The following is a 27500-nucleotide window of genomic DNA, read 5'->3' on the forward strand; positions in this document are numbered from 1 at the left end:
CCAATAACTTTGCTGCTGCTTCTTTCCCTCCTCTGTTTCAACCAGATGGCACCACTGCTATCACATATATTTCTAAAGCTGAACTCTTCGCTCAAACCTTTGCTAAAAACTCTACCTTGGACGATACTGGGCTTGTTCCTCCCTCTCCTCCACCCTCTGACTACTTCATCCTACCTATTAAAATTCTTCGCAATGATGTTTTCCATGCCCTCGCTGGCCCAAACCCTCGGAAGGCTTATGGACCTGATGGGGTCCCTCCTATTGTTCTCCGAAACTGTGCCTCCGTACTTGCACCTTCCCTAGTCAAACTCTTTCAGCTCTGTCTATCAACATCTACCTTTCCTTCTTGCTGGAAGTTTGCCTACATTCAATCTGTTCCTAAAAAGGGTGACCGTTCTAACCCCTCAAACTACCGTCCTATTGATTTAATTTCCTGCCTATCTAAAGTTTTGAATCTATCCTCAACAGGAAGATTCTTAAACATCTATCACTTCACAACCTTCTATCTGATCGCCAGTATGGGTTCTGTCAAGGCCGCTCTACTGGTGATCTTCTGGCTTTCCTTACTGAGTCTTGGTCATCCTCTTTTAGAGATTTTGGTGAAACTTTTGCTGTTGCCTTGGACATATGAAAAGCTTTTGATAGAGTCTGGCACAAAGCTTTGATTTCCAAACTACCCTCCTACGGCTTCTATCCTTCTCTTTGTAACTTCATCTCAAGTTTCCTTTCTGACCGTTCTATTGCTGCTTTGGTAGACGGTCACTGTTCTTCTCCTAAATCTATTAACAGTGGTGTTCCTCAGGGTTCTGTCCTGTCACCCACTCTCTTCTTATTATTCATTAATGATCTTCTAAGCCAAACTTCTTGTTCTATCCACTCATACGCTGATGATACCACCCTGCACTTTTCCACGTCTTTTCATAGACGTCCAGGCCCTCAGGAGGTAAACATTTCACGCAGGGAAGCCACAGAACGCTTGACTTCTGATCTTTTTAAAATTTCTGATTGGAGCAGAGCAAACTTGGTATTGTTCAATGCCCCAAAACTCAATTCCTCCATCTATCAACTCGACACAACCTTCCAGACAACTATCCCCTTTTCTTCAATGACACTCAACTGCCCCCTTCTTCTACACTTAACATCGTCAGTTGTCCTTTACTTATAATCTGAACTGGAAACTTCACATCTCATCTCTAGCTAAAACAGTTTCAATGAAGTTTGGTGTTCTGAGACGTCTCCGCCAATTTTTCTCACCCCCCAGCTGCTAACTCTGTACAAGGGCCTTATCCGTCCATGTATGGAGTATGCTTCACATGTCTTGGGGGGTTCCACTCATACTGCTCTTCTAGACAGGGTGGAATCAAAAGCTTTTCGTCTCATCAACTCCTCTCCTCTAACTGACTGTCTTCAGCCTCTCTCTCACCGCCGCAATGTTGCATCTCTAGCTGTCTTCTACCGCTATTTTCATGCTAACTGCTCTTCTGATCTTGCTAACTGCATGCCTCCCCTCCTCCCGCGGCCTCGCTGCACAAGACTTTCTTCTTTCTCTCATCCCTATTCTGTCCACCTCTCTAATGCAAGAGTTGACCAGTATTCTCAATCATTCATCCCTTTCTCTGGTAAACTCTGGAACTCTCTGCCTGCTTCTGTATTTCCACCTTCCTATGACTTGAATTCCTTCAAGAGGGAGGTTTCAAGACACTTATTCAGCAATTTTTTATCTCTGCTTTGACCCTTTTATGGGACTGGCATTTCAGTGGGCATTTTTTTTTATTGGATTTTCGTTGCCCTTGGCCAGTGTCCTTCCTACGTAAAATAAAAAAAAAAAAAAAAAACACGTCTCGTTTCTTTCCCGTCACTTGTGTGACGGACGCCCATACACAGACCAGAGACAGACAGAGGACACAAACACATAATCAGAAACGAAAGGAACGACAAGCGCCTAAAGGGGATATAAATCAAGTACATGATATTGAAAAAGAACGCAACAATGATGCCAAGTATGAACAGGGAGAAGGAGAGAGAAGACAGTCTTTCCCAATAAGAAAGCGCAGAAGGGTACTAGGGCGACACAAACAGTACCCAGAAATCTGAGGAACGCCTTCGACAAACTGTATCTTTGCTGGAAGATGAGAAGTAACAGAGAGAGAGAGAGAGAGAGAGAGAGAGAGAGTCTGGTCTTGTAAGTTGTGACGAGACCACTTGGTGTATTACTATCTAATAACCCTCACTCTCCTTTCACTTCTCCTCCTCCTCCTCCTCCTCCTCCTCCTTCCCTCCCCCAGAAGCCAGCGAGGGGAGTAATAACGGAGCTCCTGCACGCTAATAAAATCCGAGTTTTCCGGTAATAATGCTCAGTACCGCGGCGGCTGCTGGAAGAAGCGGCAAATCGGCTAATAAAGCAGAAACTTCCCCGCCACAACATGAAGGATACGTGGCGAAGAGAAGGGAATGGAGAGAGAGAGAGAGAGAGAGAGAGAGAGAGAGAGAGAGAGAGAGAGAGAGAGAGAGAGAGAGAGAGAGAGAGAGAGAGAGAGAGAGAGAGAATGACTGTTAGGTATATAAATAACGATGTGGTACTATTAGTATTAGTTGCAGTTATAATAGTAATAATAATAATAATAATAATGATAATAGGGAAGTGAAGTGGTTCACGAAGAAAGTAAAAATACTTGAAATGTTTATGAATATATCTTAAAAAATATAAAAAGAAGCATAAATGAATAACTTGAAAAATTGGATGAATCACTAAGTATATTTTTTTACAGTTCAGATAAAGAAACAAGTGAATATATGATCTACACTAAATGAAGTCGAGAACATAAAAAGACAAACTTACTTCAAAGTTAGAGGTAAGGAAAAAAGAATGAGGTAATCATATGAAAGACAGCAACAAGAATATGGCATGAAAGGAAGTGAAGCAAGCAAGGAAGGAAGGAAGGAAGGAGCGAAGCAAGTCGGGAAGCACCCAAAAAAAAAAAAAAAAGTTGGAAAGAAAATTTTACGCAAAGATGATTGCGATAAGAGAAATGTACGCGTGAGGTGAAATACCATTCTTGAAAACGTGAGAGAGAAAGAGAAAATGTTGAAATACGAAATGAAGGCATGATTTCTACGAGGAGATAAAACGGGAGGTCCTGCTCGAGTCTCAAAGGAGGAACTGAAATAATTGAGGTTTTGGCAAGTGAAATGTGAGGCGTGGGAGACTCATCACAGCCACTGCGAACTTTGAGGCATCTGGAAATGAGACTCCGAGTAATGAAGCCTCGAGATAGTGAAGCAGAGATAGCGAAGGCTAGGATGAAAAAAATGATAAAAAAAAAAAAAAACATATACAGCATACACACACACACACACACACACACACACACACACACACACACACACACACACATTTACCCTTCCCCGCTTCCCCCGCACATACTAATTATTTCAGTCTTAAGGCGAGTTATTGCTTCAGTACGGTTTGTGATTGACAGGATGACTATTTATAGGCTGAGACGAATATAATGAAAATAACAACGTACGTAAATAACGGATGCTGCAAGAAGCTATCAGGGCTACACGTGGCAGTCCTTGAAAAGTTGAATTCAAACAACTTGCAGTGTTCCCAGGCGGTCACCCATCCAAGTACTAACTGAACCCAACGTTGCTTAACTTTGCTGATCGGACGAAAAGCGGTGTGTATTCAACGTGGAGTGGTCGTTGGCTGTAAATCTTAAGGAAGGAAGAGATGAGAAGCTACAAATTGTTCTAAATGAGTGTAGGTGTAATAAAACTTTAGAGGTGTGCGTTCTGTCAGAAAATTGCGAGTTTTATTTAATTTTTTAAATATTTATATTCAGGAAATACTCAAGGAAAAAACTGAATTAATATATAATGAATATATAAAGAATTGAGAGACGAGAGAGAGATTCGAGAAAGACTATGGGTGAGAGAGAGAGAGAGAGAGAGAGAGAGAGAGAGAGAGAGAGAGAGAGAGAGAGAGAGAGAGAGAGAGAGAGAGAGAGAGAGAGAGAGAAATCGAACTGAATTCACCTTAAGGCTAATCATAAATTGTATTACTTCATTTTCTTACCGAGTACCTACAGCTTACGAGTGGACGATGTGTGCGGAGGCTCGTGAATAGGTAACACACTAATGCATGACGTGCTTCCCTGACCAGCAATGCTACGAAAAGAATAGGTAAGGTTACTCTTTACTTATTCCCTATGACGTGTGTTTTAATTCCATTCCTTCTTGTAACCGGGACATTTGGTATGCAAGACCTTTGAATTCCTTGAACCATCTCTTTCATTTACACGCAGAGGGGATGATGTGAGATGCAATGAAATGTTTTATTTATTTATTTTTTTTCACTGGAGCTTTTAATTTTCTTCTACTTAGCTGTAAAGACGAAATAAATTATAATAAAGAGAAACGAAATTCTCTCTCTCTCTCTCTCTCTCTCTCTCTCTCTCTCTCTCTCTCTCTCTCTCTCTCTCTCTCTCTCTCTCTCTCTCTCTTGCTGGTTCACTCATCCCTATCCCGTTCCTACTTGTCCCATTTTCCATTTCCTAAATGAACCTTCGGAGGCTAAGAAGCTACGTACCATCGACATGATTAAAAAAGCCTGCAGTAGATTAATGCCCTTCCTTTGCCATTATGTGTGCTACAGCGACTAGCGCTAGAGGGAGGGCTAGGGGGAGTTTGGGTGGGTAGGGGAGGTGGTGGAGACAGTCAAGGACATTCATTATATGGAAAAAGGTACAAAAAATAGGATTATTCTTGCCTTTTTGTGGTTTGGCGTTTAGATTTGTTTAAGTATCTTTTTATTAATTGTTTTTGGGTTTGTTGATGTGTGTAAGAGAGAGAGAGAGAGAGAGAGAGAGAGAGAGAGAGAGAGAGAGAGAGAGAGAGAGAGAGAGAGAGAGAGAGATGCCCGCAGCAGACATATGAAGGACAGAGGAAAGTGAAGGCATGACTCTAAAAGAATAGAAGATGAAGTAACACGCTTGAGGATGATGATAATTACACGGACGTAACAATGAAGGTACTTCGCTGCTAGAGGATAAAAGAAAAGACGAGTGAAAGGCTGAAGAAAGGAACCTTCTTTTTAGCGTCAAGGAAGGATGGTAGTACACAGTGATGGGGCGAGAAGGAAGGATAAAGAACAAGCCACTCCCCTGAAATACAATGCCGCGTGACTTGGGTGATCATTTCCTTGCAGTTTATTCAAATTTTAGCCATATGGGTCATGTTTGCGAGTCTACATGCCAGGTTGTTGCTCTCTATGATTCGTGAGTGTCTTTATCTTGTCTTCCTCTTCTCATGTTTCCCTTTACCTTTCCTATTATGCTAAGCTTGATTTTGTACTTTGTAACAGTGGGTCTCAAAAATGTTTATTGTCATTGGCTTATTTTTCCGGGAATTTTAATGATGTTCACCTCTCTTTTAGCTGGTTGAAGATATTAATGCTGATAATGCTTTCTTATTTCACATCTCAACCATGACTTCATTGTTTATCGTGTGAAAAGTATAGTATCTCGTTAAACAGTAAAAGAACAAATTCTCCATTGCCTAAATGAAGAAAATAGGGATGGTTTTAAGAGTAAATTGATGAAAGGGTTGATCTCCGTGTTAAGGTTGTGGTCGCCGCGTTGCACAACTGCGGGAGTGAACGCAGTTAGTTATTTTGAATATTTTTTATACATTTTTTTTATTTTTATTTACAGTTGTCGGTGACTTCATCAGGCTAGACGGAAAATGAATATAAAGTGTTCAAATTTGACGCTGCCCGCCGTGTGCTATCTGTCTGTATTTTTGTCTGTCTGCGTGTGTGTGTGTGTGTGTGTGTGTGTGTGTGTGTGTGTGTGTGTGTGTGTGTGTGTGTGTGTGTGTGTGTGTGTCCTTTTGTTTGTTTGTTGTTTCGCGGCATACTGGTGTAGTATTTTGCGAGCATGTGTGTGTGTATGTGTGTGTGTGTGTGTGTGTGTGTGTGTGTGTATGTGTGTGTGTGTGTGTGTGTGTGTGTGTGTAGCAGCGTAGTATCATAAGTGTATTTATTTAATGTTATTTTGTTATTTATTTATTTAATAGTTTTGTTCACTGTGTATATATGTTTATATTTTGCGTGCGTGGAGAAGAAAACACCATCCAACTGCAGTCACGTAAACACACACACACACACACACACACACACACACACACACACACACACACACACACACACACACACACACACACACACACACACACACACACACACACACACACACACACACACACACACACACACACACACACACACACACACACTGGCAGTTCCCCTTAAGGAATTTCTCTCTCTCTCTCTCTCTCTCTCTCTCTCTCTCTCTCTCTCTCTCTCTCTCTCTCTCTCTCTCTCTCTCTCTCTCTCTCTTTCTCACCTTCTGAATTTAGTCGTGTGCATTATTTTTCAGCAGGTGGACTCCATTTTTTTTAGGGAAACACGTCGCTACAAAAGGTGTTTTTATTTTTTTCCCTCCTATGCTTTTATTTTTGCCACCGGTGAGCGTATAATTATCCTACTCCTTTTTTGGATGATTTTTTATGGTTTTATTTATTTCTCTTTTATATCTTTTTCTCGTCGATTGCTGATTGGTTGGGATGTTGGTTCAAATTGTCCAATCAGGAATAAGCTTGAGTATTTCTGGTCCTACCTCATGCTTGCTTCTAGTGATTCTCTCTCTCTCTCTCTCTCTCTCTCTCTCTCTCTCTCTCTCTCTCTCTCTCTCTCTCTCTCTCTCTCTTTGGATTATCTCGTTTTTCTGCTTTCAATTCTTATTTTGCTTTCAGTACGTATTTCCTTTTATGTTATTTATGTTATTTATTTATTTTTTTCCCATCTTATCTTTTAACATTTTTTGCATAACGTTTCTAGTTTGATTTTGAACAAAGTATTTTTTTGTTTTATTTAATGTTATATTATTTTATCTCTTCATTTCCTTTTTCTTCTAATATTACCAACATAGCGCACCATATTTTCCTGATTCTCTCTCTCTCTCTCTCTCTCTCTCTCTCTCTCTCTCTCTCTCTCTCTCTCTCTCTCTCTCTCTCTCTCTCTCTCTCTCTCAACCAGGCATCGCTCACAAAGAGAGACACTTTGGTCTCCCCGTCCTCAACCACGCACTCCTTGCCGGGACTTGTACATGACAGCGCGTTTTGGCGGCCCTCCCGTGGCTGAGAGAGAGGAACGGCGAGGGAGACACGGGGAGGGAGGCAGGAAGGGAGTTTAGCGCGCCTCTGATGTCAAGTACCGCAGCTAGATGGCACCACTCAGGCTCCTTCCTCACATGCGAGTCATAATAATCTTGAGTTAAATTTTGTTTTTAGCGTGTGTGCGTTTAGTGCATGGGGGAGGGTGTGTGTGTGTGTGTGTGTGTGTGTGTGTGTGTGTGTGTGTGTGTGTGTGTGTGTGCGCGTGTGTGTGTGTGTGTGACTAGATTTTTCATAATAAGGTTCCTTATATTTAATTTATATGTGTTGATATCAAGGCAGAGTGTGTGTGTGTGTGTGTGTGTGTGTGTGTGTGTGTGTGTGTGTGTGTGTGTGTGTGTGTGTGTGTGTGTGTCAGTGTGACTAGATTTTTCATCAAGGTTCTTTATATTTAATTCATATGTGTATTGATATCAAAACATTGTATGTTATAGGGACTAAAGTTGTTTTTATTTATTTATCTATAATAGTACTGGCAATGTCATAATAAGCTTAGAGGTTCTAGTGTAATTAATTATAGTGAGTAAAATTGTTGTGATCAATAGTCTATCTATCTTTGTGTGTGTGTGTGTGTGTGTGTGTGTGTGTGTGTGTGTGTGTGTGTGTGTAAAGTTTTAAACGTGAAAAGAAAAGTATGGTTTGCTTCCTTCAACAATTAGAAGTTCAGGGAAGGTATGCTTATAGCTTAGCGTACTAAGGGCTCGGTAAGAGTCCGTATTGCTCGTGTCTTGAGGGCGGGATGAGACCTCAAAGTGATTTCATGGATTTCTCGCTAGCAACAAGTTAGACGCTGCTGCTGCTCATAGATTAATATTGATCATCAGATTAAGAGATTACACAAAGTTAGCTAGGTGTTTGATAGTTAATATTCAGATTGATGAGAGAGAGAGAGAGAGAGAGAGAGAGAGAGAGAGAGAGAGAGAGAGAGAGAGAGAGAGAGACAGAGAGAGAGAGAGAGAGAGAATCCAGCACAGGTGTGATAAGATAATGGAAGGTGAATAGAGGGATAAAAAGCGCCTACATGTCATATGAAGGTGGTGACGATAGTTTAAATCTCCAGCGTTGGTTAATAATGGATCCGTTGTGACGCTGAGGGGTATTTCTTATCTGGTAGGACTTAAGATTCCACAGAAGTCACCTCTCCCTAAGCCTCTACGTATTATAAACCACAGAAGTGTTTATCGACTGGCGTTCCATTACCGTGAAATGTCTGTGAGTCAGTTGTTTACGCCAAGCCTTCTCACGTTAAATCGTCCACAATGACACAACACTTGATTAAAACCTTTTCTTATCTCCTCACAATTCTTTTTCTTTTTTTCATACCACACCACCTTAAATTAGACCTCCGATATGTCTCTTTGCACCGCGTGTCTCAGTCATTACACAACACTTGAATAAAACCTTCCTGCATGTCCTTATAGTACATTTCTCGCTATTTCCAGCCTTATATTTAGTACAGAAAAGGGTGATCTACTCTGCTGTACGTTGTGTATCGCTACGTTAACGGAATCCACGTCTCTCAGTGTAATGGATGGTTAAATTTGATAAGGACAGCGCGCAGACGGAGGAAGCGGCTTTATACCTCTCATTTTCCAGTGATTATCTACACTCACTAAAAAATTGGTTCGTGTTTCTAAATGGCTTGGTGTCTTATCGTAACTATTTTTTCTTAACAAGCTATAATGGAAGTTATTCGGTTTTCAAGGATTTTTTTTTTTATATAGTGAAAATAAACAAAATTTCTGTATCAGCGCATCACACTGCCTTCCTTGACGCTTACTGTAGTAGTAGACGTGGTAGTAGTAGTAATAGTGATATTAGTAGTAGTGATAGTGAGTGGGATTGTGTTGGTGAAACATGATTTAGTAGGGGAACTTTATTTCTCTAACGTTTCGACAACTGTCTTCCTCAGAGAGTAAAGAAAGCTTCATCATCACCGCAATCCCACTCACTTGTCGAAATCTATACAAGCAGTAGCAGTAGTAGTAGTACTAGTAGCAGTAGTAGCTATCAGAAAATCTCAATGCACCCACTAGTCTTAAGTAAAATAGAAAGAAAGAATCCAAGGTGATGGAAGCCAAATGCCACACGGGAACAAGTCGACCACTAAACCGCAGAACATTTTTAATCGTGTCAATGGGGCGGAAAAATGCCTCTTGTAATAATAGTAATTTGCAGATGAAAGGGACCATCACCATCATCTTCCCCACCTATTTTTTTTTTCCCTCACATCTTCCAATAGAAAACGGAGACTGAAGGGAGGTCTTGCATAGATTTGCTAAAGAAAGCCATCTTGTCCTTGTCCTCCTCGTCCTCATCTTCCTCCTTCTCTTCGTCTTTCTCCTTCCCTGTTTTTCCTCCTCCTCCTCCTCCTCCTCCTCCTTCTCTTCTTCCTATGCCTTCAAAAAGACTTTGCACTAATGGCGAATTTCCCGATGGGTTTAATTTGGCGATGATTACCACTGAGAGAAGAGACTAATCCACACCCATTAAACTCTTCAAAAATTACTTCACGAATTTTTATCCTGATGTTTAAGGGTGATGGAAAAGGAGGGTCGGGGAAGGGGGGGGGGAGGAGAAGGAATCAAGGAGGGAGGGAGGGAGGGAGGATGAACGTTTTGGAGGAGGAATATAAAGACTGTGTGAAAGAATAAGAGAGGAGAAGGATTTCAGAGAGAGAGAGAGAGAGAGAGAGAGAGAGAGAGAGAGAGAGAGAGAGAGAGAGAGAGAGAGAGAGAGAGAGAGAGAGAGAGAGAGAGAGAGAGATAACAACAACCATTACTATTTTTGCCTCGTATCATTATCTCATTCTTTAAATAACATATATAAAGCAAACAACAACAAAAAGGTTAAGTAATTTCTCATCCTCTCTTTCCGCACAGTAACGGGTGACTCAGGTCACCTCTGTATTCGTCACCAGGTAGCGGATGTCTTGCGCTATGTTGTGCCGAGAGAGGAGAGTGTTGGGCTAGTGGTGGGAGCGTCTCATAGATGGCGCTGACTTGGGTACGTGTCATTACCTTGATTTTAGATTGGCAACGATGATTCTTGTCTATAGTGATGAGAATAACAATAATAACAGCAATAACAACAATAACAATAATAATAGCAACAATAATGATAATAATAATAATAATAATAATAATAATAATAATAATAATAATAATAATAATAATAATAATAATAATAATATAAGTGATAATGGAAATGGCATCTTAAGTAATTAGTATAAGTTAAAAATGGAGTGGTACTGGAGGAAGAAAAGAAGAAAGAAGCGAAGGAGGAGGAGGAGGAGGAGGAGGAGGAGGAGGAGGAGGAAAGGCAGCAAAGGGAGAGGGCAGAAGAGACGGTGGTGGTGGTAGTAGTGAGACAAAAAGAGGCAGGAGCGGGGAGAGGAAATGAAGAGGCGTTGTCTGTGGTGCTTATTCTGCATCCTCTTCTTCCTCTCCTCCTCCTTGCCTTTCCTCATTCCATGGAGTATATTTCCTCCTCTTCCTTCCATCTCTCTTTCTCGTCCTTTCTTCCATTTAAATTCAAGTCTTCTTTCCTTACGATTACTCTTTACTCTCCTCCACTCTTCCACTTTACCTCAGCCTTCCCTCTATCCCTCTCCTCCACTCTCCTCTTTCCTCTGTTCCATCTTTCTTCCTCCTTATCCCTATTTCTTTTCTTATCCGTCCTTTATCTTTCATCTTTCCTCTCTTCCACTCCCCGATTCCACTCTGCTCCACCTTTCCTCATTCTTTCGCTTACTTCTTTTCTCCTCCATCCTTTATCTTTTCTCTTTCCACTTTTCTAATCTTCCTCTCCACTCTGCTCCACTTTTCTTCCTTCTTATCCTTATTTATTTTCTCCTCCATCCTTTATCTCTCCTCTTTCCCCCTTTCTCCACTCTCTCTCTCCTCTCCTCTCCTCCCCTCCATTCCTCCCTTTGGACCTCAAGTCCTTGGAAAAAATGCTGAGAACAGTTTTATGGAAATAGTTGACTCTGTTAATTCTCACCAAAATTCTGGTGGCCTGAGGCTTCGAAGCACGTCTGAGACTGGCTTTCGAACTTTCAAGCCTCACTATTTTTAAGATCTCAGGATTATCTTTAATTATGTAGCAATCATCACAGTTGTCGTAATCCTAATTATCATTATCATTATCATCACAATCATTAGCTTGCCAGGGAGGATCCAAATTTCCATTCCCTTCACTTTGTTCACTATGAAGTTGACGTTCGCAGTGTCTTTGGGATCGAACCCTGTCCTCTGGGTGCACTGGCTGAGGGCCTCGCCAGGAGCTGCTTACTTACCTTAGGGGGCGACGGGCTTATCCGACGTCAAATTTATGTCCACAACTTTGGCTCTGTTCCGAACTCAAGTGAAACAATGAATTCTCGTTGGTGAGTGGCACAGCCGGGCGGCGAGGTAATGAAGCCGCGCCGAGTGTGTGGCGCCGAGTTACGGTTGTTCCGGTATAATTGCCGCCATAACTCCCCAACTTCCCTGCGCGAGCAAAACTGAGCTAAACGTCTTTGTAATGCCCTTCAGTAGCTCATAATTACGATTGGCCTTCACGGCTAGAAATTTATGGCAGTCTTTGAATCATGCCTCGCCGGCGCAGTTTCGGAACAGCCATTCGATGCTGTGAATCCTAAATTTCCTCTCCTCCAGTCCCTCCACTTCCTCTTTTTTGGCAAGTCCATGTTACTACTCCACCCACAACCACTCCACAAGTTCCATCCTCCATTTATTGAACTTCCTCTTCTCTCACAACCTATTCCTCCCGTTTCCCACATCTGTTCCTCCTTTCTCCTTTGCTGTCCCTCCCGTTTCCTGCCACCGCACTCAAAGGACAAAAAATAACCGCCAACTCTAATATTAAATCTTGATCGAGTTCGGCGCTGCGAGGTTCGAGTGTCATTAACGCAGGTCTCAGTAATTTCGGATCCTCGATGCGTTCCCGACCAAGTTTCCAAGTTTATTGCCATCTAGGAGGGGCTGCAGTTCGAAGCCCCGATACCCCAGACGCTAAGTTTCGAGTCTCCATCGCCCCCAAGAGGCAGGATGAGCCATAGCGCTGCGCCCGCCACTGCAACTTTGGCCATTGGGAGCTTTTGTGCGTTCCACTTGGAGGTATTGCTGTTTCGAATTACCTGGGCTTTGAAATGCAGCTGTTTGTTAAGTCCAGATGTAGGTAACGTCGCCGCGTGAATGCCTTCTTCTGCCTCTCCTCCGCGATGCAGGTTCCTTCCGTTTGTTGGGCAATGCAGGGAGAAAGGCGTTCCATTGTGTGCTAGACCGCGGGGGAGGAGGAGGCTTGCGGTGGTGTGAGCGACGCAATTGAGCTCAAGAGGTGAAGAGTGTCATTCTTTGCTACGCAGCGCAGTGAGGAGGCGTGATACTACTGAAGGTGCGAGGGTGAAGTGAGAGCAGTTAGCATGTTAGTGATCATGGTAGTAGTAATAATGGTGATGGTGATGATGGATGAATTAGTAGATAGACAGGTAGATAGGTTTGTTTTTGTATTTGTTTTTATATACCGGTTTTTATGATGGTGCCAGTCGCTAAAGAGTAAAGTCCGAAAGGATCATCCTAAATTTGAGACAAATAAATAGACAGGTAGATAGGTAAATAAATAGACAGACGGACAGATGAAGATAGACTGATAGATGGATAGATAGACGGGCAGATAGACAGATAGATAGATGAATAGAAAGATAGAAATAGATAAATAAATACGGAGATAGCGATAATGATAACGGTAACAACAACAACAACAACAACAACAACAATAATAACGCTAAGAGTAACAATACCTAGTCGGCGCACAGGTAACGCAAGCTTATACAAAATTCATTACCAAAAAACTACCTTTGTATTCCAGCCTCAGTCACATCCGTGTGTCCATTGTCCTCAGAGGGGGAAAAAAGTGTATCTCATTGTGTTTTACGAATGGCAGAACAGTGTTGTGTAATCATGCAAATTAGTCTCTGCTCACGTCGTCAATGAAAGCAGTCAGGTGGGAGGCAGGCACACTGTATTATCTCCGTGCCTTGAGCGTGGCTGATAGCATAAGAACATTACTGTTTACGAGAGTAGGGAACCTGCAAGAAGCCATCAGGCCTACGTGTGACACTCCCTACTTGGTGAGATACGGTGTGTAAATGACAGTGGTGGTAGTAATTCATCCAAGTGTTTTGTTTCTTTATTTGTGATGTGTTTTTTTTTTTGTATGTTTTAGCATCATTGGCCCCAGCAGGACATCATCTTTACTCTCTCTATTTGCGTTTGTTAGTTTTGAGTGGGATTTCCTTTTTATACTTCGTTGTATTGTATTGATTTCCTTTTTATACTTCGTTGTATTGTATTTGTAACAATAAGATCCTGTGTTATCTCTCTTTTTTCTTACTTGCGTTGGTTATTCCTTAATAATGACAGGTTTTTTATTTTCATTTATAAGACGAAAACTCTTCCAGTGATATTTTGTTTGATAAAATGGTGAATTATCTCAAAGCACGCATATTTTCTGTGCATCTTTAACAATTTTTAATTATGTGTAAAAAATGTATTGAATGGTGCGTTATATGATTCGTGGCGACACGTGTCGCAGCACAAACGTTTTCTTACATTACCTTGAACAAACAAGCTTTTTAAAATCATTATCTCACTTTTATCCCTTAGATGTTTTTTTCTTTTTTTCTCGCCATCTCCCTTTCATCCTCCGTAAAACGCTTCTTATCTCCCGTTCCTTTCTGATTATCGCTGTATCAATTGCCCTTCCCTCTCCATATGCTTCTCTCCGTCGCCACACATTTTCTCCTCACCAGAAATATTTCCCATCATTATAAAGAAGTAAAGAGAAGAAAAGGTCGTTGCCGCACATTTTTTCTTTCCACCAAAAATATTCTCTTCTGTTCCCCATAAAAAAAAACAAAAAATAAAATAAATAAAGGATAAAAAACTCCTTTTCTCTCCTCCGTCGTTCCGTCGTCAGCCTCCCGCCAGAGTCCCCAACAAAGATCAAGTCACACTCACCTTTCACATGCTGGGCCACCGTCAGGAGCAGCCACGCCCTGTACGCCACCGCCGCCGCCCCCCACCTCGTCCCCCCTGCCATCCTGAGTGGCGAGGGACGACCAGCTGAAGAGGGACGAGGCGAGAGTCAAGACCAGGAGACGTGGAGTGACGCTGAAGGTGGTGAAGACGAGGTTGGGAGATCAGAAGCTGTAGTGCTGGTGGTGGTGGTGGTGGTGGTGGTGAGGAAGACAAAGGGAGGGGAGGATGGAGGAGGTCACGTCTGTGGCTCCTCGTTGCCACAGTTTAACCTAGTGACCTCCGATGGGTACCTTGCCACACTTAACCTTGACCCCAGATGACTTGTTTTTTTTCCTTGCCTGTGTGACCTGACCTTTTGCGTGACCTCAGCGCCCGAGGGTTGAGGGTCGCGGGGCAGTGGCGGCGAGGTCACATTGTCCTTTAGAAGACACGAGGAAGTTCATTTGGGATATTTTTTTTCTCTCTCTCTCCTTCAATTATTTCTCAGCTGGTTAAGTTTGGTTTCCTATTGATTCGTGTAATTTTAGCACTGTTGGGGTCGCGATGGCGTGATAAGACTGGACGCTAGTGGTGGTGGTGGTGATGGTGATAATGGTGATGGTGATAATGGTGATGGTGATGTTGGTGACGATTATGGTGTAGTTTTTGTTCTTTCAAGTTTGTTTTTTCAATGCAGTTTTCATTTTTTCATAGGCATTTTTCTTTCATAACGGCACTTTTTCTTTCGTTATTTTCTGATTGGAGATATTTTGTAAACCGGAAATATTGTTCACGAAAGTTATGAAACACCGATAATGATGATAATGATAAGGATGATAATGATGATGATGATAGTGATGATGATGATGTTGACGGTTGATGGTGATGGTGATGATGATAAAGAAAAAGCACCTGCACTTTCTAATTCTTTTTTTTTTCTTTTTTTACAGTTTCACCTACACACCGTCATGTATTACGTATTTTTTCTTAATCCCCCTTTTTTCAGCTTTAAATGAACTATTTGGACAACATATTTAACTTGTAGATGCTTGTGTGTGTGTGTGTGTGTGTGTGTGTGTGTGTGTGTGTGTGTGTGTACCATGCGAGATTCATCTGTCAAAGCGGGAATTACTTCCTATTTTCCTTAATGTAATTTTGAAACCAGTCAACATTTTTGGGAATGAATGACGGTCATAAAAAAAAACAAAAAAATGAAAAATAAATAAAGGAAGCTACATACGAGTCTTGTTAAGATTTATGTCATGAATAATTGAAGACTTTTCCGTGTGATTTTGTTTTTTCTTTCTTTCATGAAATGGTTTATGAGGAACATTAGTAGTAGTAGTAGTAGTAGTAATAGTAGTAGTAGTAGTGATTTTGTTTTTTCTTTCTTTCATGAAATGGTTTATGAGGAACATTAGTAGTAGTAGTAGAAGTAGTAATAGTAGTAGTAGTAGTAGTGGTAGTAGTAGTAGTAGTAGCAGTGGTGGTGGTGGTGATAGTTGTGGTGGTGTTTGTGAAGGTAGTAATAGTAATGGCAGTATAATTGGTGGTGTAGTAGTAATAGTAGCAGTAATAGCAATAGTAGTAGTGTACCATCCTTCTCTCATCACCATTCATCTTTCTCTTATGTTAAATCGCCCATTAGCCTCATTTCCTCGACAAATTGCTTCCTTATTTTTTTGTACCATGACAGACATTTCCTTCTTATCTTCCCCTCTTTATCCCCCTCTTCTTCTCTGCAGCTGTTTTTTTCCTTGTAATTTATCGTAACTCTCTCTCTCTCTCTCTCTCTCTCTCTCTCTCTCTCTCTCTCTCTCTCTCTCTCTCTCTCTCTCTCTCTTCTCGTTCTATGTGTGTGTGTGTGTGTGTGTGTGTGTGTGTGTGTGTGTGTGTGTGTGTGTGTGTGTGTGTGTGTGTGTGTTTGTGTGTATGTGGTGAACGCAATGAGTAAAATGTTGTGTATTAAATTTCCAGAAAGTTAAATTAAATCTTTGGTAGCTTAGGAGGTGACAGTCGAGTACGTGCTTTGTATTTACTGAGACACACCTGCAGAGAGAGAGAGAGAGAGAGAGAGAGAGAGAGAGAGAGAGAGAGGGAGAGGGAGAGGGGGAGGGAGAGGTAGGTAAACACGAAATCCCCATCATTACTAGCACTTTTCTCATTTCGTCTGACCTGCGGCTGCCAGATTTCATGAACATTATGAAGGACGTACGGGTTATGATGCTCTTGGGCTGGTGTGGGCTGGGCTGGGCTGGGCTGGGCTGGTGGGCTGCATAAGTATTTAATGCACGTAATGGAGTGCGTGCTTGACGTGCCTGAACATTTTTTGACAGTGTAGACAGACTAGGCTCGTGTGCTAGTGATGCTGCGCCACACACACGCCACTTAGTGCTGAGGATGCAAGCACTTTGGCTCACCCTCTTCTGACGGTGCCCCACTAAACTGGTTACGCGACAGACTGACGGCAGCGAAGTCTGACAGCAACGGCAATGGTGGCAGCTGACCTAGATGGAACAAGACACATGTATGCTGGAGGGGTAGAGAGGCAGGGAGAGGGAGAGGGAGTTGGGGAGAGAGAAAGGGAGTTGGGGAGAGAGAGAGGGAGTTGGGGAGAGAGAGAGGGAGTTGGGGAGAGAGAGAGGGAGTTGGGGAGAGAGAGAGGGAGTTGGGGAGAGAGAGAGAGAGAGAGAGAGAGAGAGAGAGAGAGAGAGAGAGAGAGAGAGAGAGAGAGAGAGAGAGAGAGAGAGAGAGAGAGAGCACCTTCATACATTCCACTTCCTCTTTGTATCTAATCTAATCATTCTATCTTCGTATTCCTTGACAGTGATACGAAACTAGCCAAACATTGGTTTTTATGTAATGTTACCACTACTACTACTTCTGCTACCACCACCACCACCACCACTACTACTACTACTACTACTACTACTACTACTACTACTACTACTACTACTACTACTACTACTACTACTACTACTACTACTACTACTACTACTACTGCTACCATCACGAATTCATGTATACTGATGTGCCATTAACTTTTTCCCCTATTCTGTACAGACTTAGACGTAAAGAAAGTTTGACTAGTGTAGCAGTGATACAGGAAATGGTATAGCAGTAAACATTACTATTTTTATTCAGTTATTTGTAAGTAATGTGTTACATAATGCAATAGTCTCTCTCTCTCTCTCTCTCTCTCTCTCTCTCTCTCTCTCTCTCTCTCTCTCTCTCTCTCTCTCTCTCTCTCTCTCTCTCTCTCTGTAAAGATAGTTTACTTTCCACGTATTCCTGTCGAACTGAGAAACCAGCGACAGTCACTTCATATCTTTAGTTATCAAGCTTTGCGTGTATGGCGGCCATGTTGTCCTTATGTCCAACATCCTGCCAATACAGAATCTATTCATCCATCACCGTCCTTCTCACCTTGGCATGGGTGCAGCACTGAGAAATATATATATATATATATATATATATATATATATATATATATATATATATATATATATATATATATATATATATATATATATATATATATATATATATATATATCCTCACCTTATTCTCTTTGATATTCGTCCTTCCCCTCCGCCACATATTTGCTTCTTTCTTTCTACCCTCCTAAGTTACCCCCTCCCCCTCCATTTCCTCCCCAACACCAAATTTTCCAATGAATTTCCCTCCGCCTCACAGTTACAGATGGGAGGGGAGTGGTCGGGGTAGGAGAGGGGAGGGGAGGGTGTGATTTTCTTCGTTCGAGTATTCCGGATTCAGGATTTCCAACAAGAATTCCGTGTTGTTTACGGATTTCCGGGAACTTTGTGGCTTTTGTGGCGATTTTTAACTTGTGTATGTATATATGCATGTTTAGCAAGTTATATATATATATATATATATATATATATATATATATATATATATATATATATATATATATATATATATATATATATATATATATATATATATAACTTTGATAAGCTTAATATACAAAGAGAGAGAGAGAGAGAGAGAGAGAGAGAGAGAGAGAGAGAGAGAGAGAGAGAGAGAGAGAGAGAGAGAGAGAGAGAGAAGAGAAGAGAAGAGAGAAGAGAAGAGAAGAGAAGAGAAGAGAAGAGAAGAGAAGAGAAGAGAAGAGAAGAGAGAGAGAGAGAGAGAGAGAGAGAGAGAGAGAGAGAGAGAGAGAGAGAGAGAGAGAGAGAGAGAGAGAGAGAGAGAGAGAGAGAGAGAGAGAGACTGGATGCTGTGCAACGCCGTGCCCTGCGCTTGGTGGGGATGGACGGACAGCAGCAGCAGCAGCAGCAGCAGCAGGAGGAGCAGACCGGAGTCACGTCGCTAGAGCATCGGCGGGACGTGTCGGCGCTGGTGGTCCAGCACAAGGCCCGGGTTCTGGAGGTCCCTCATCTCAGCTCGATAAGGCTCCCACCACGAGCTGTCCAGAGGGAGTCCAGGACCACCACCTCCAATGACATGCTGGTGCAAGTGCCTCGATCTTACTCGAGGCAGCACCAGCGCTCTTACACAGCTAGAACCTCCAGACTGTGGAATGTGTTTACGGCAGCCACGAGTGATACACAGACAATGACACTCCAGCAGGTGAAAGTGGCTGCACACAGGTGGCGTAAAACACAACCCCCCACACTAGTGCTGTGTTAATCATGTCTATATATATATATATATATTAGGATGAGTTTACTTTTTGTATATATTTTCTTCCTTACATTTAAGTATAGGCTTTTCAAATAACAGCATAAAAAACGTGTTGTTTTAAGCCTGATGTAAATTTTTGTTTAAATAAAAAAAAAAAAAAAAAAAGAGAGAGAGAGAGAGAGAGAGAGAGAGAGAGAGAGAGAGAGAGAGAGAGAGAGAGAGAGAAGAGAAGAGAAGAGAAGAGAAGAGAAGAGAAGAGAAGAGAAGAGAAGAGAAGAGAAGAGAGAGAGAGAGAGAGAGAGAGAGAGAGAGAGAGAGAGAGAGAGAGAGAGAGAGAGAGAGAGAGAGAGAGAGAGAGAGAGAGAGAGAGAGAGAGAGAGAGAGAGAGAGAGAGAGAGAGAGAGAGAGAGAGAGAGAGAGAGAGAGAGAGAGAGAGAGAGAGAGAGAGAGAGAGAAGAGAAGAGAAGAGAAGAGAAGAGAAGAGAAGAGAAGAGAAGAGAAGAGAAGAGAAGAGAAGAGAAGAGAAGAGAAGAGAAGAGAAGAGAAGAGAAGAGAAGAGAAGAGAAGGAGAGAGAGAGAGAGAGAGAGAGAGAGAGAGAGAGAGAGAGAGAGAGAGAGAGAGAGAGAGAGAGAGAGAGAGAGAGAGAGAGAGAGAGAGAGAGAGAGAGAGAGAGAGAGAGAGAGAGAGAGAGAGAGAGAGAGAGAGAGACCTACCTACATGTCACACTGTCCTCATGGTCACCTACGTCCCTCACAATTCTGTCTCGCTTTTTATGTTCCGTCCTGTCTCTGTCTCACTGTTCTAACTCTTACCCCTGCCTCTTGTGCCTATCTCACTGTTCTAACGCTCACCCCTGCCTCATGCCCTTGTCTCATTGTCAGCATGTTGCCCCTTGCCTCAGTACTCCTGCCCCTTGAGACACACCGCCCAACAATGTAAAAATGCGATTATTGCCAGTACATGGGAAGTGCGTCTGAAGGTCACTTGACTGCTCTGTTCCTGAGGGACGTTATGCTTCTCTACATGACTAAAACTACGGGAGTCACGCAGTGCTCTGAGACTCAGACTTAGTCACCTCGCCTCCCGTCTGTGGTTGTACTTACTGGTGTATACTCGTGTTTCAGTACAGGCTGCACTTATCTTCTGAATAATCTATCTTTAATTCCTACTCGTCGTATTTACGCCTTCTTGCTTCTCTCCAGTAACTGTAACTGCATTTAATTAGTGAGAACCCTCCAGATTACCATGCTTTGTTCCCGTTTTCTCTTTATTTTACTTCTCGTCCATCACGTGTTTACCCTTATCGCCTACTGGCCGCTACGCACTTGCCATGCACTCACTGCTCTCAGCCTGCACTTTCACCGCCTTAAACATGGCCTAGGAAGTTCCTTAGATTCAGAGACCTGCGGCGCTATCGACCATCTCAAGTAGTATAGATGTCACAAGTGTCACCTTTCGTTAATGCATTTATTGGGCGTCTTTTGTATTTAACTTCAGATATTCTCATTATTCTACTGTGATGGTGAGTGGATGTCTTTGAAAAACAAGTGTGGTTTGGTCAGTTTCTCACAACGTTTCCTCAGCTCCCTCTCATCAGCACTCAATGAAATGACGCCCCTCTCCCCTCCCGATGCTCGCGGTAATGTGTCCTGGTGTGTGTCCCGAGACGCCCTTGCCTCTCCTTCCTCTCTACTGCTGTTCTTAAAGAGGTGTATTTCCCGCCGGCATTATTTCATCATCGCCTTCTCTCTACACTTTGTTCTATCAGCTTTGTTACAGGTTTATAAATTTCCTTCACACAGAATATCCAATTAATCGTTTTGACACGTGTTCATGTATTTTTTCTTTTTTTCTTTTGTATTATTATTCATTTCTTTGTAGTAAGGGAATATACCAGTAATTTAAATTCTTCTTTCCTTGTTTCTTTTATTTTGTTTCATTTTATTCATTCATTATTATTTTTATTATTTTATTTATTTATACTTTTCAGGAAGAGGCAGCTGGTCGCTCATCACAGCCGCCTCTGAGTGGGTGAGTACCTGCTTATCACTCTGCCATTGACTTGCTGGATTCCGTTTCCTGTTTTAGCTCTGATGCATTTTTCCTCTCACCTAATCACCTGCCACTCCATGCACTTAGCCACCCATCCTATCTCGCCACTCACCTGCCTACCTCCAAACAACACCTCACCTGCACACCTGAGTATGGCACATTTTGTTTACCTTTTTTCCCCTCCGGACGTTTCTCACCCTTACTTATTCCTTATCTCCGCACGGACACCTACCCTTCTGGACTCTTCCCTTTTAGTCATTCTCTTTCCTATATTCACTTCTTATTTTATCGTTAATCTGGCCTAACCTAACATTATATCAAGTTAACTATTAGCAGCAGCGGTTTGTTTAGTGATTAGGTTAAATTAGAGTGGGTGTCAATATACACAAGAAGAAAACAAATGCAATAGTTTGGTTAATAATTAGGTTAGGTTGGAAGTGTTAATATATCCAGGAAGAAAAGAAAATGTATGTAAATTATTAGTAGCAGTGGTTCGTTTAGGGATTAGGTTAAGTTAGAGTAGGTGTCAATATACCCAAGAGGAAAACAAATGCAATGGTTTGGTTAATAATCAGGTTAGGGTAGAAGTGTTAATATATCCAGGAAGAAAAATATAAGAATGGAAAAATTACTAAAAGGAAAATATATGTTAGGGGGAGAGTAGGTTTAATTTACCCTTTCACTGTGATATGCAATAATTGTAAGCACTAAAAAAACAATATATGGAATCTTTATAACCATCTACAAGAAGGAAAGGAATAAAGGGAAACAGTTTTTGCAATTTCTCTCCAGTACAATGTGTGAAAGTGGCTGTAGAACAAGAACGTATGACTCAGAGTGGTTAGTAAATAAGGAAACATGTGCCAGGTACCATTGAAGGGATTTTAAGGTGTTTGTCAAATGGGAAGTGTCAGGAGGTGAAATGGTGAGGTGGAACATGACAATTCTGCTACACACCTACCAAATCACTCTTCACCCACCAGCCTGTGCTCATTCCTAGCCACTTTGCTTTTCTCCTACTGCCTGAACTGAACTCTTTCAATAGGGAGGTTTTATCACACCTCATGAGGTAATTTTGGACCTCCCTTTGAACTGTCTCCGCTAGTGTCTGACGTTTTTAGTTCCATTTATTTTCTTCCACCATTTTTGTTGCCCCTGGATACTTCTTACGTAAAAAATCATAGTTCACTTGGCTATGTATCCGCTTGACGTAACTCATTATCCATCTGACTACCCCACGAATCCACCCACTCGCGTCTTCCCCGTCCACTCACTCCTTCCCATAACACTCCCTTGTTCAGCCACCTTCACCCATCACTTGCCTTCCGCTGCCTCTGAGTAGCAATGTAAGTCCACCTCCAAGTCCTGATTCTTCTGCAGGGAATCATCTAACCGTACAAGTGATTTCAGAAACTAAGGTTAAGAGGTGGTTTATTAAATTTTTGTGCATATTAGTGACTGTTTTCCTCGAATGTATTGGTCAGTTACGCTCAGTCATTGCAGTTGTCGTGAATTATGTTGTTTTCTTGGTGTTGATGTAAAGGGTGAGACCGCGCCGCTAAGTGATGGCCCAGTGATAAGAGTGGCTCGTAGGGGACGTGGCTGTGCAGATGTCTCGGGATTACGATTTACAGGAATAAAACGTCATTTCCATTAAGAAAAAAAAAAAGACAGAAAAGAACCTTAAGAACTTTGTGGATACTTACATTGTTATTCAAGGGCAGCGAACGGCGTGTGGGGAATTACTATAAGTGAAGGTGGGTGAAGTAGGGGTGTTATGGACGTGTGTGTGTTTCTGTCTGTAAATATATGTGTATATGGATAAAATTTTAAAGCAAAGCATCTATTTCGATATTCAAATTCAGGAAAAAAAAATATATAAACGAGTATGGATGTATATGTGCGTGTATTTAGGGTTAAATTTGTATACTGTACTTAGGGAATGCTGTAAAAAAAAATAATAATAAATGAAAAATGTCGAAATAGACTAATTTTTGGAAATGCGTTAAGAAGTGAATGCGTGCGAAAGGAGAACGTGTTTTTTTTTTTCTGAGAGGTACTTCGAAATCAGATATATGTAAGATTTTAATTGAGCTAAAAGGTCAAGTCGTTAAAATTCTTTTCTGAGATTCTATAAATATTTTAATGTATTTATGTAGTCAGGTTTTTTTCCCCCTCTTTTTTCTTCTTGGGTGCCGATCGCACTTGTTTACTTAACCGGATATATAAGACCTATTTCACTATTATTATTGTTATTATTATTATTATTATTATTATTATTATTATTATTATTATTATTATTATTATTACTATTATTACTATTATTACTATTGTCATCCATGCTGTATATGATATTCTTCCTCGGTAAAGGTAGTGCCTCATATTACAGTTAATCAGATTGACAGGGAGGGTGCTGGATAGGCCACGGCAAAGAGAGAGAGAGAGAGAGAGAGAGAGAGAGAGAGAGAGAGAGAGAGAGAGAGAGAGAGAGAGAGAGAGAGAGAGATTGCACCACCATAAATATCGCAAATAAGATCGTAACCTAACATCACATTAACCGAACAAAACAAACAGAAAACGTAAAATAGAGATAAACATGAACACTTCACAAAACACTGCCCTGGAATGTCAATAATTGGCGGCTGGAAGAAAAAAAGAAAAGAAAAAGAAAAGAGAAAAAAAAAGGAATTATATAATTTTAACTCCTCCCCCATACACACACAACAAAAGAAAATAAAAAAAAATAAAAAAATAAATAAAACAAGGAGGAAAGGGGTGAAGGAACCATTTAAACGTACCATAGAAAACCGGAAACGTTCTTCGCTGCATGTGTGTATGTGTGTGTGTGTGTGTGCAGGAGGTCTAAATTTACGAGTTGCTGCTTCACACACACACACACACACACACACACACACACACACACACACACACACACACACAGAGCCGGAAGAGCGAGGCGCGGCCGGCGGAATCGTGCGGGAAAACGGATTATTTCTGCGTTGACACTTAGGGATAATGTGATCTAGGGTTAAAGAAAGAGTGAAGAATGAAGATGAACAGCCTGGCGGGAGTGATTTTGTGCGGCAATTATCTTATATATTCTGTTCAGTCTTTGTATCTCATTGTCTTTCCATCTACTCGTATTCGTTCCCACTTCGCGACTCGGCTTGGTTCGGCGGCGGCAAGGAAGTCAGTGGCAGCGATGGCGGTGGCAGTGGCGGGGGTAACATGAATGAAGATCAGACTCATCGCAATAACAGATGATTACAATTTAGTTTATCTTATCCATTCTGGCTATTGTGAGGCTGCGGATTTATAAGAGAACAGGTAGAGGGTCGGAGCTGCAAACCGGACGGAGGTGTACGCCGCCGCTCTCCGACTTCCTACTACCAACCACCTTTTCAGACTCCGTGGACGCTTCTCTGTTCGCCATCACCCTCATATGCCTTACTGCGTGTTTACTACGGGTATTCAGTTAGCCCAGTGACAGGAGAATGAGAAAGGAGGAGGAAGGGAAGAGGGAGAGGGCAGCGCCGCTATCATGGGTGTTGTTGGGTGCGGGTGATCGCTTGAAGCAGTTCCGGGAAGGCTGGTGTTATGCCGACCTTCCTGCGGTGCATCTGTCCTTGCTTGTGTTGTGCTTGGCTGTGATGTCGTCGCGCCGCCTCTTGATATCACTTTATTTTGCAGCAGAGAGAGTTGAGTGATTTCGATTTGTGTTGTGTTTTTCTTGGTGTGTGTGTCTGGTGCTGTTTTGGTTTAGCTACTACTACTACTACTACTACTACTACTACTACTACTACTACTACTACTACTACTACTACTACTACTACTACTACTTTTACTACAACACTTTACTTTGCATTTCACCGTATTTTCTACAAGACACACATATGGACAGTGCTCATCAGTGTTCACAGTGCTGTTAAATGCACAAATATTTACAATAAAGTAAAGCAAATACAGTAGTCCATATGAAAAAATTGCCCTTCGAAATACTTTTTTTTTTTTATCATGTTCAGTGTTCGATATTCAATGATTTTATGTAAATTTGATTTTCCTATTTTTCCATTTAAGTACTGATGGATAGCGAGCCATATGCCGACTGTTAATTAAGAGGTATTAGCATTTATTACCGAACTTTTTATCGTACTCGCGTGTTGCCTGATATATTTCTCTTTACAAAAAAAAAAAAAAAAATATAAATTCACAGGACATCAAATCAGCGCGGCGGTTCCATCTCCAGCACTCTCATCAAGAGATTTACGTGATCGCGGGAAAACCGTCAGACGCAACTATGGGAAAGAGGATTGTGTTGAGAAGAGCGACTCACACAACCCTTCTTCTGCCCCATTACGGTATTACGGCTCGGCTCAGCGTCCCCTTCCTTCCCCCCGCCTCCCCTCGCTTCTCCTGCCGGATATACGTCGAATGGGGGGAAAAAAAGAGAAAATAATAATGATAATAATGATGATATAGAGGCGGGTCATTAGCGGCAGATGTTGACAGCTCCGTGGCTCAGGTGAAGCAACCAATTAGGCGCCCGATTACCTGGCAGCCCTTAAGGGAGAAGTTTGCATGGTAATTAATTGGAAGCTTGATCCTTACTGTATGGTTGTTTTTACTTTACCTTCCCCTCTCTCGCTCTCTCTCTGCCCGCTTGCCTGCCTCTCTCTTGTCTCTCTCTCTCTCTCTCTCTCTCTCTCTCTCTCTCTCTCTCTCTCTCTCTCTCTCTCTCTCTCTCTCTCTCTCTCTCTCTCTCTCTCTCTCTCACCGCTCCCACCTGCTTGTTTGTCGCACATGAAAGAGTTTATTGTGTTGCGCTTTTGTCTGTTTACTGATAAACTACTTACGAAGAAATTTTACTCCTTTTTCTTTTCTCTCCCTTCTTTTTAACGATCCTGACGAAGAGGGAGGGGTAGATGTTTACTGCTTGTAGGTTGTGAGAAAGGTAAGGTGCTTATCGTATTTTCGTACAGGTGACGCGAAAGATTTGCAGCGAGGAAAGTGCATTAGCTAGTTTGTGAGGAATTTGTGGCTCATTACAAACATTTAGTTGGTGCTACACATGAACGCTTGTAGTTCTTATTGAGGTGAGTTTTCATGCAAGAGGTTTGTTACACTGAGCTGTTTGTCTGTAGCAGGTTGAGAGGAAAGGATACATCAAAATAGAGAGGAAGATGCAGGAAGGGGACGATAGAAAGGAACACTCTCTTGAGGAAAAAAAAAAAGTGCCGAAGGAACACCGAACACCTCTAGCTGCAACACACACACACACACACACACACACACACACACACACACACACACACACACACACACACACACACACACACACACACACACCTCCCCGCACTCACACACGCCCGCCGCCTCCCATCGTCAGATACACGTAAGTCTCGTGCAGCACTGTTATGTTTCCCATCAATGAAAGTAAAAAATAAAAGGAAAATATTTACAAAAAAGTCCCATGAACAGGTGAGTGAAGTGACCCAGTGATGGAGTACTCAGTGAAGGTGAAAGAGAGAGCAACGCGTTACTCCTAGAGCTTCTTCCTGCTATGCCCGCGAGCTCGCTCACTCACTCACTCCCACAGTCTCAGACGCGCGTATACACTCCCTCTCGCACCTGATGACCGACTGAGGCTGGATATGCAAGGCAGGCACTCTCGAGACCTCTCCGTCTCTCCTACCCCGCCGGCCCGGTACTGGCCCCGCCCACCACACTGGAATCCCCGCCCACAGGCTCGATCGGCCCCGCCCACCTCCTTCCACTGACCAGAAGGCATCTAACGAGGCCTCGGCGTTGGCTTGCGGGTTAGATAGATTAGCTGCGCCATGAGATAGATTACAGTGAGGCTACAGCCACCGCCTCGCCCTCGTGGGTAAGCTTAGAGCACACACACACACACACACACACACACACACACACGGAGGGCGAGCCGTATAGCACGTTACGAGTACTTGATGCACTGAAGGATTACTTGTACTGTGCTATCGATTACAAAGGATTTCACAGGCTCGGGAGGATTAAACATTCAAGGACGACACTCTTCCGCGCCTATGTGAACTGATGGCAGGGGTGGGAGGGGTGGGGAGAGACGGGAAGTGAAGCATAAAGGGGGAGAAAGGTGCACCCATTTCCTCTACCCTTCCTCCTCCTCTTCCTCCTCCTCCTCCTTCTCCTCCTCCCTTTTCATCTCTCCTGATTCACACACGAGTCCTGCCGCCTTGGAGAGGTGTAGAGATGAACAAGATCCCCAAGGACTTTCCACTTGCACTCCGTCACAAAGTTGGATTCAAGTTGTTTCTGATCGCATTTAACAGGATTCGGTTCTCTGATGCAGCCGGCGAACCGTGTGCTGTTGTTGGGTCTTGTTTAGTAATTCTCCGGCGTGGTCCCGGGTGAGTCATGGGCTTCCGTGGTGCAGGCCAGGAGGAGGCAGCGGTGGTGTGTGCTCATAGAAATTTAATTAGGCTGATATTAACGAATGGATGGCAAAATATTTCTGTAATCTCGTGACTTTCTTGGATGTG

The 27500-nt window shown here is 42.4% G+C and overlaps 1 protein-coding gene, 1 long non-coding RNA gene and 1 pseudogene across 11 annotated transcripts in view; 1 reads left to right on the forward strand and 2 right to left on the reverse strand.

Moving 5' to 3' along the window:
• LOC135104319 (carbohydrate sulfotransferase 11-like) overlaps positions 1-27500 on the forward strand; it is a 240446-nt gene that overhangs the window by 155853 nt on the left and 57093 nt on the right. For 7 of the 8 annotated variants that reach the window (XM_064011590.1, XM_064011591.1, XM_064011582.1 and 4 more), the window contains exon 4: positions 20903-20943. The gene's annotated coding sequence lies outside the window, so the exon portion shown is untranslated. Of the gene's footprint in view, positions 1-19601; positions 20944-27500 lie in introns of those variants that run through there. The other variant, XM_064011587.1, reaches the window with a different exon arrangement.
• On the reverse strand, positions 3590-3710 carry LOC135104561 (5S ribosomal RNA; annotated as a pseudogene).
• LOC135104321 (uncharacterized) lies at positions 14601-26605 on the reverse strand. Of its 3 annotated transcripts, none has more exons than XR_010270390.1 (2): positions 26549-26605; positions 14601-14808 (listed from the first exon to the last, which is right to left on the reverse strand). It is a non-coding gene; the product is annotated as an uncharacterized LOC135104321 (long non-coding RNA). The 3 variants fall into 3 exon arrangements; XR_010270389.1 differs by having other exon boundaries at positions 26553-26604; XR_010270391.1 differs by having other exon boundaries at positions 14601-15013; positions 26553-26595.

This window comes from Scylla paramamosain, chromosome 10 (genome assembly GCF_035594125.1).
Source record: "Scylla paramamosain isolate STU-SP2022 chromosome 10, ASM3559412v1, whole genome shotgun sequence".
NCBI classification, from domain to species: Eukaryota; Metazoa; Arthropoda; class Malacostraca; order Decapoda; family Portunidae; genus Scylla; species Scylla paramamosain.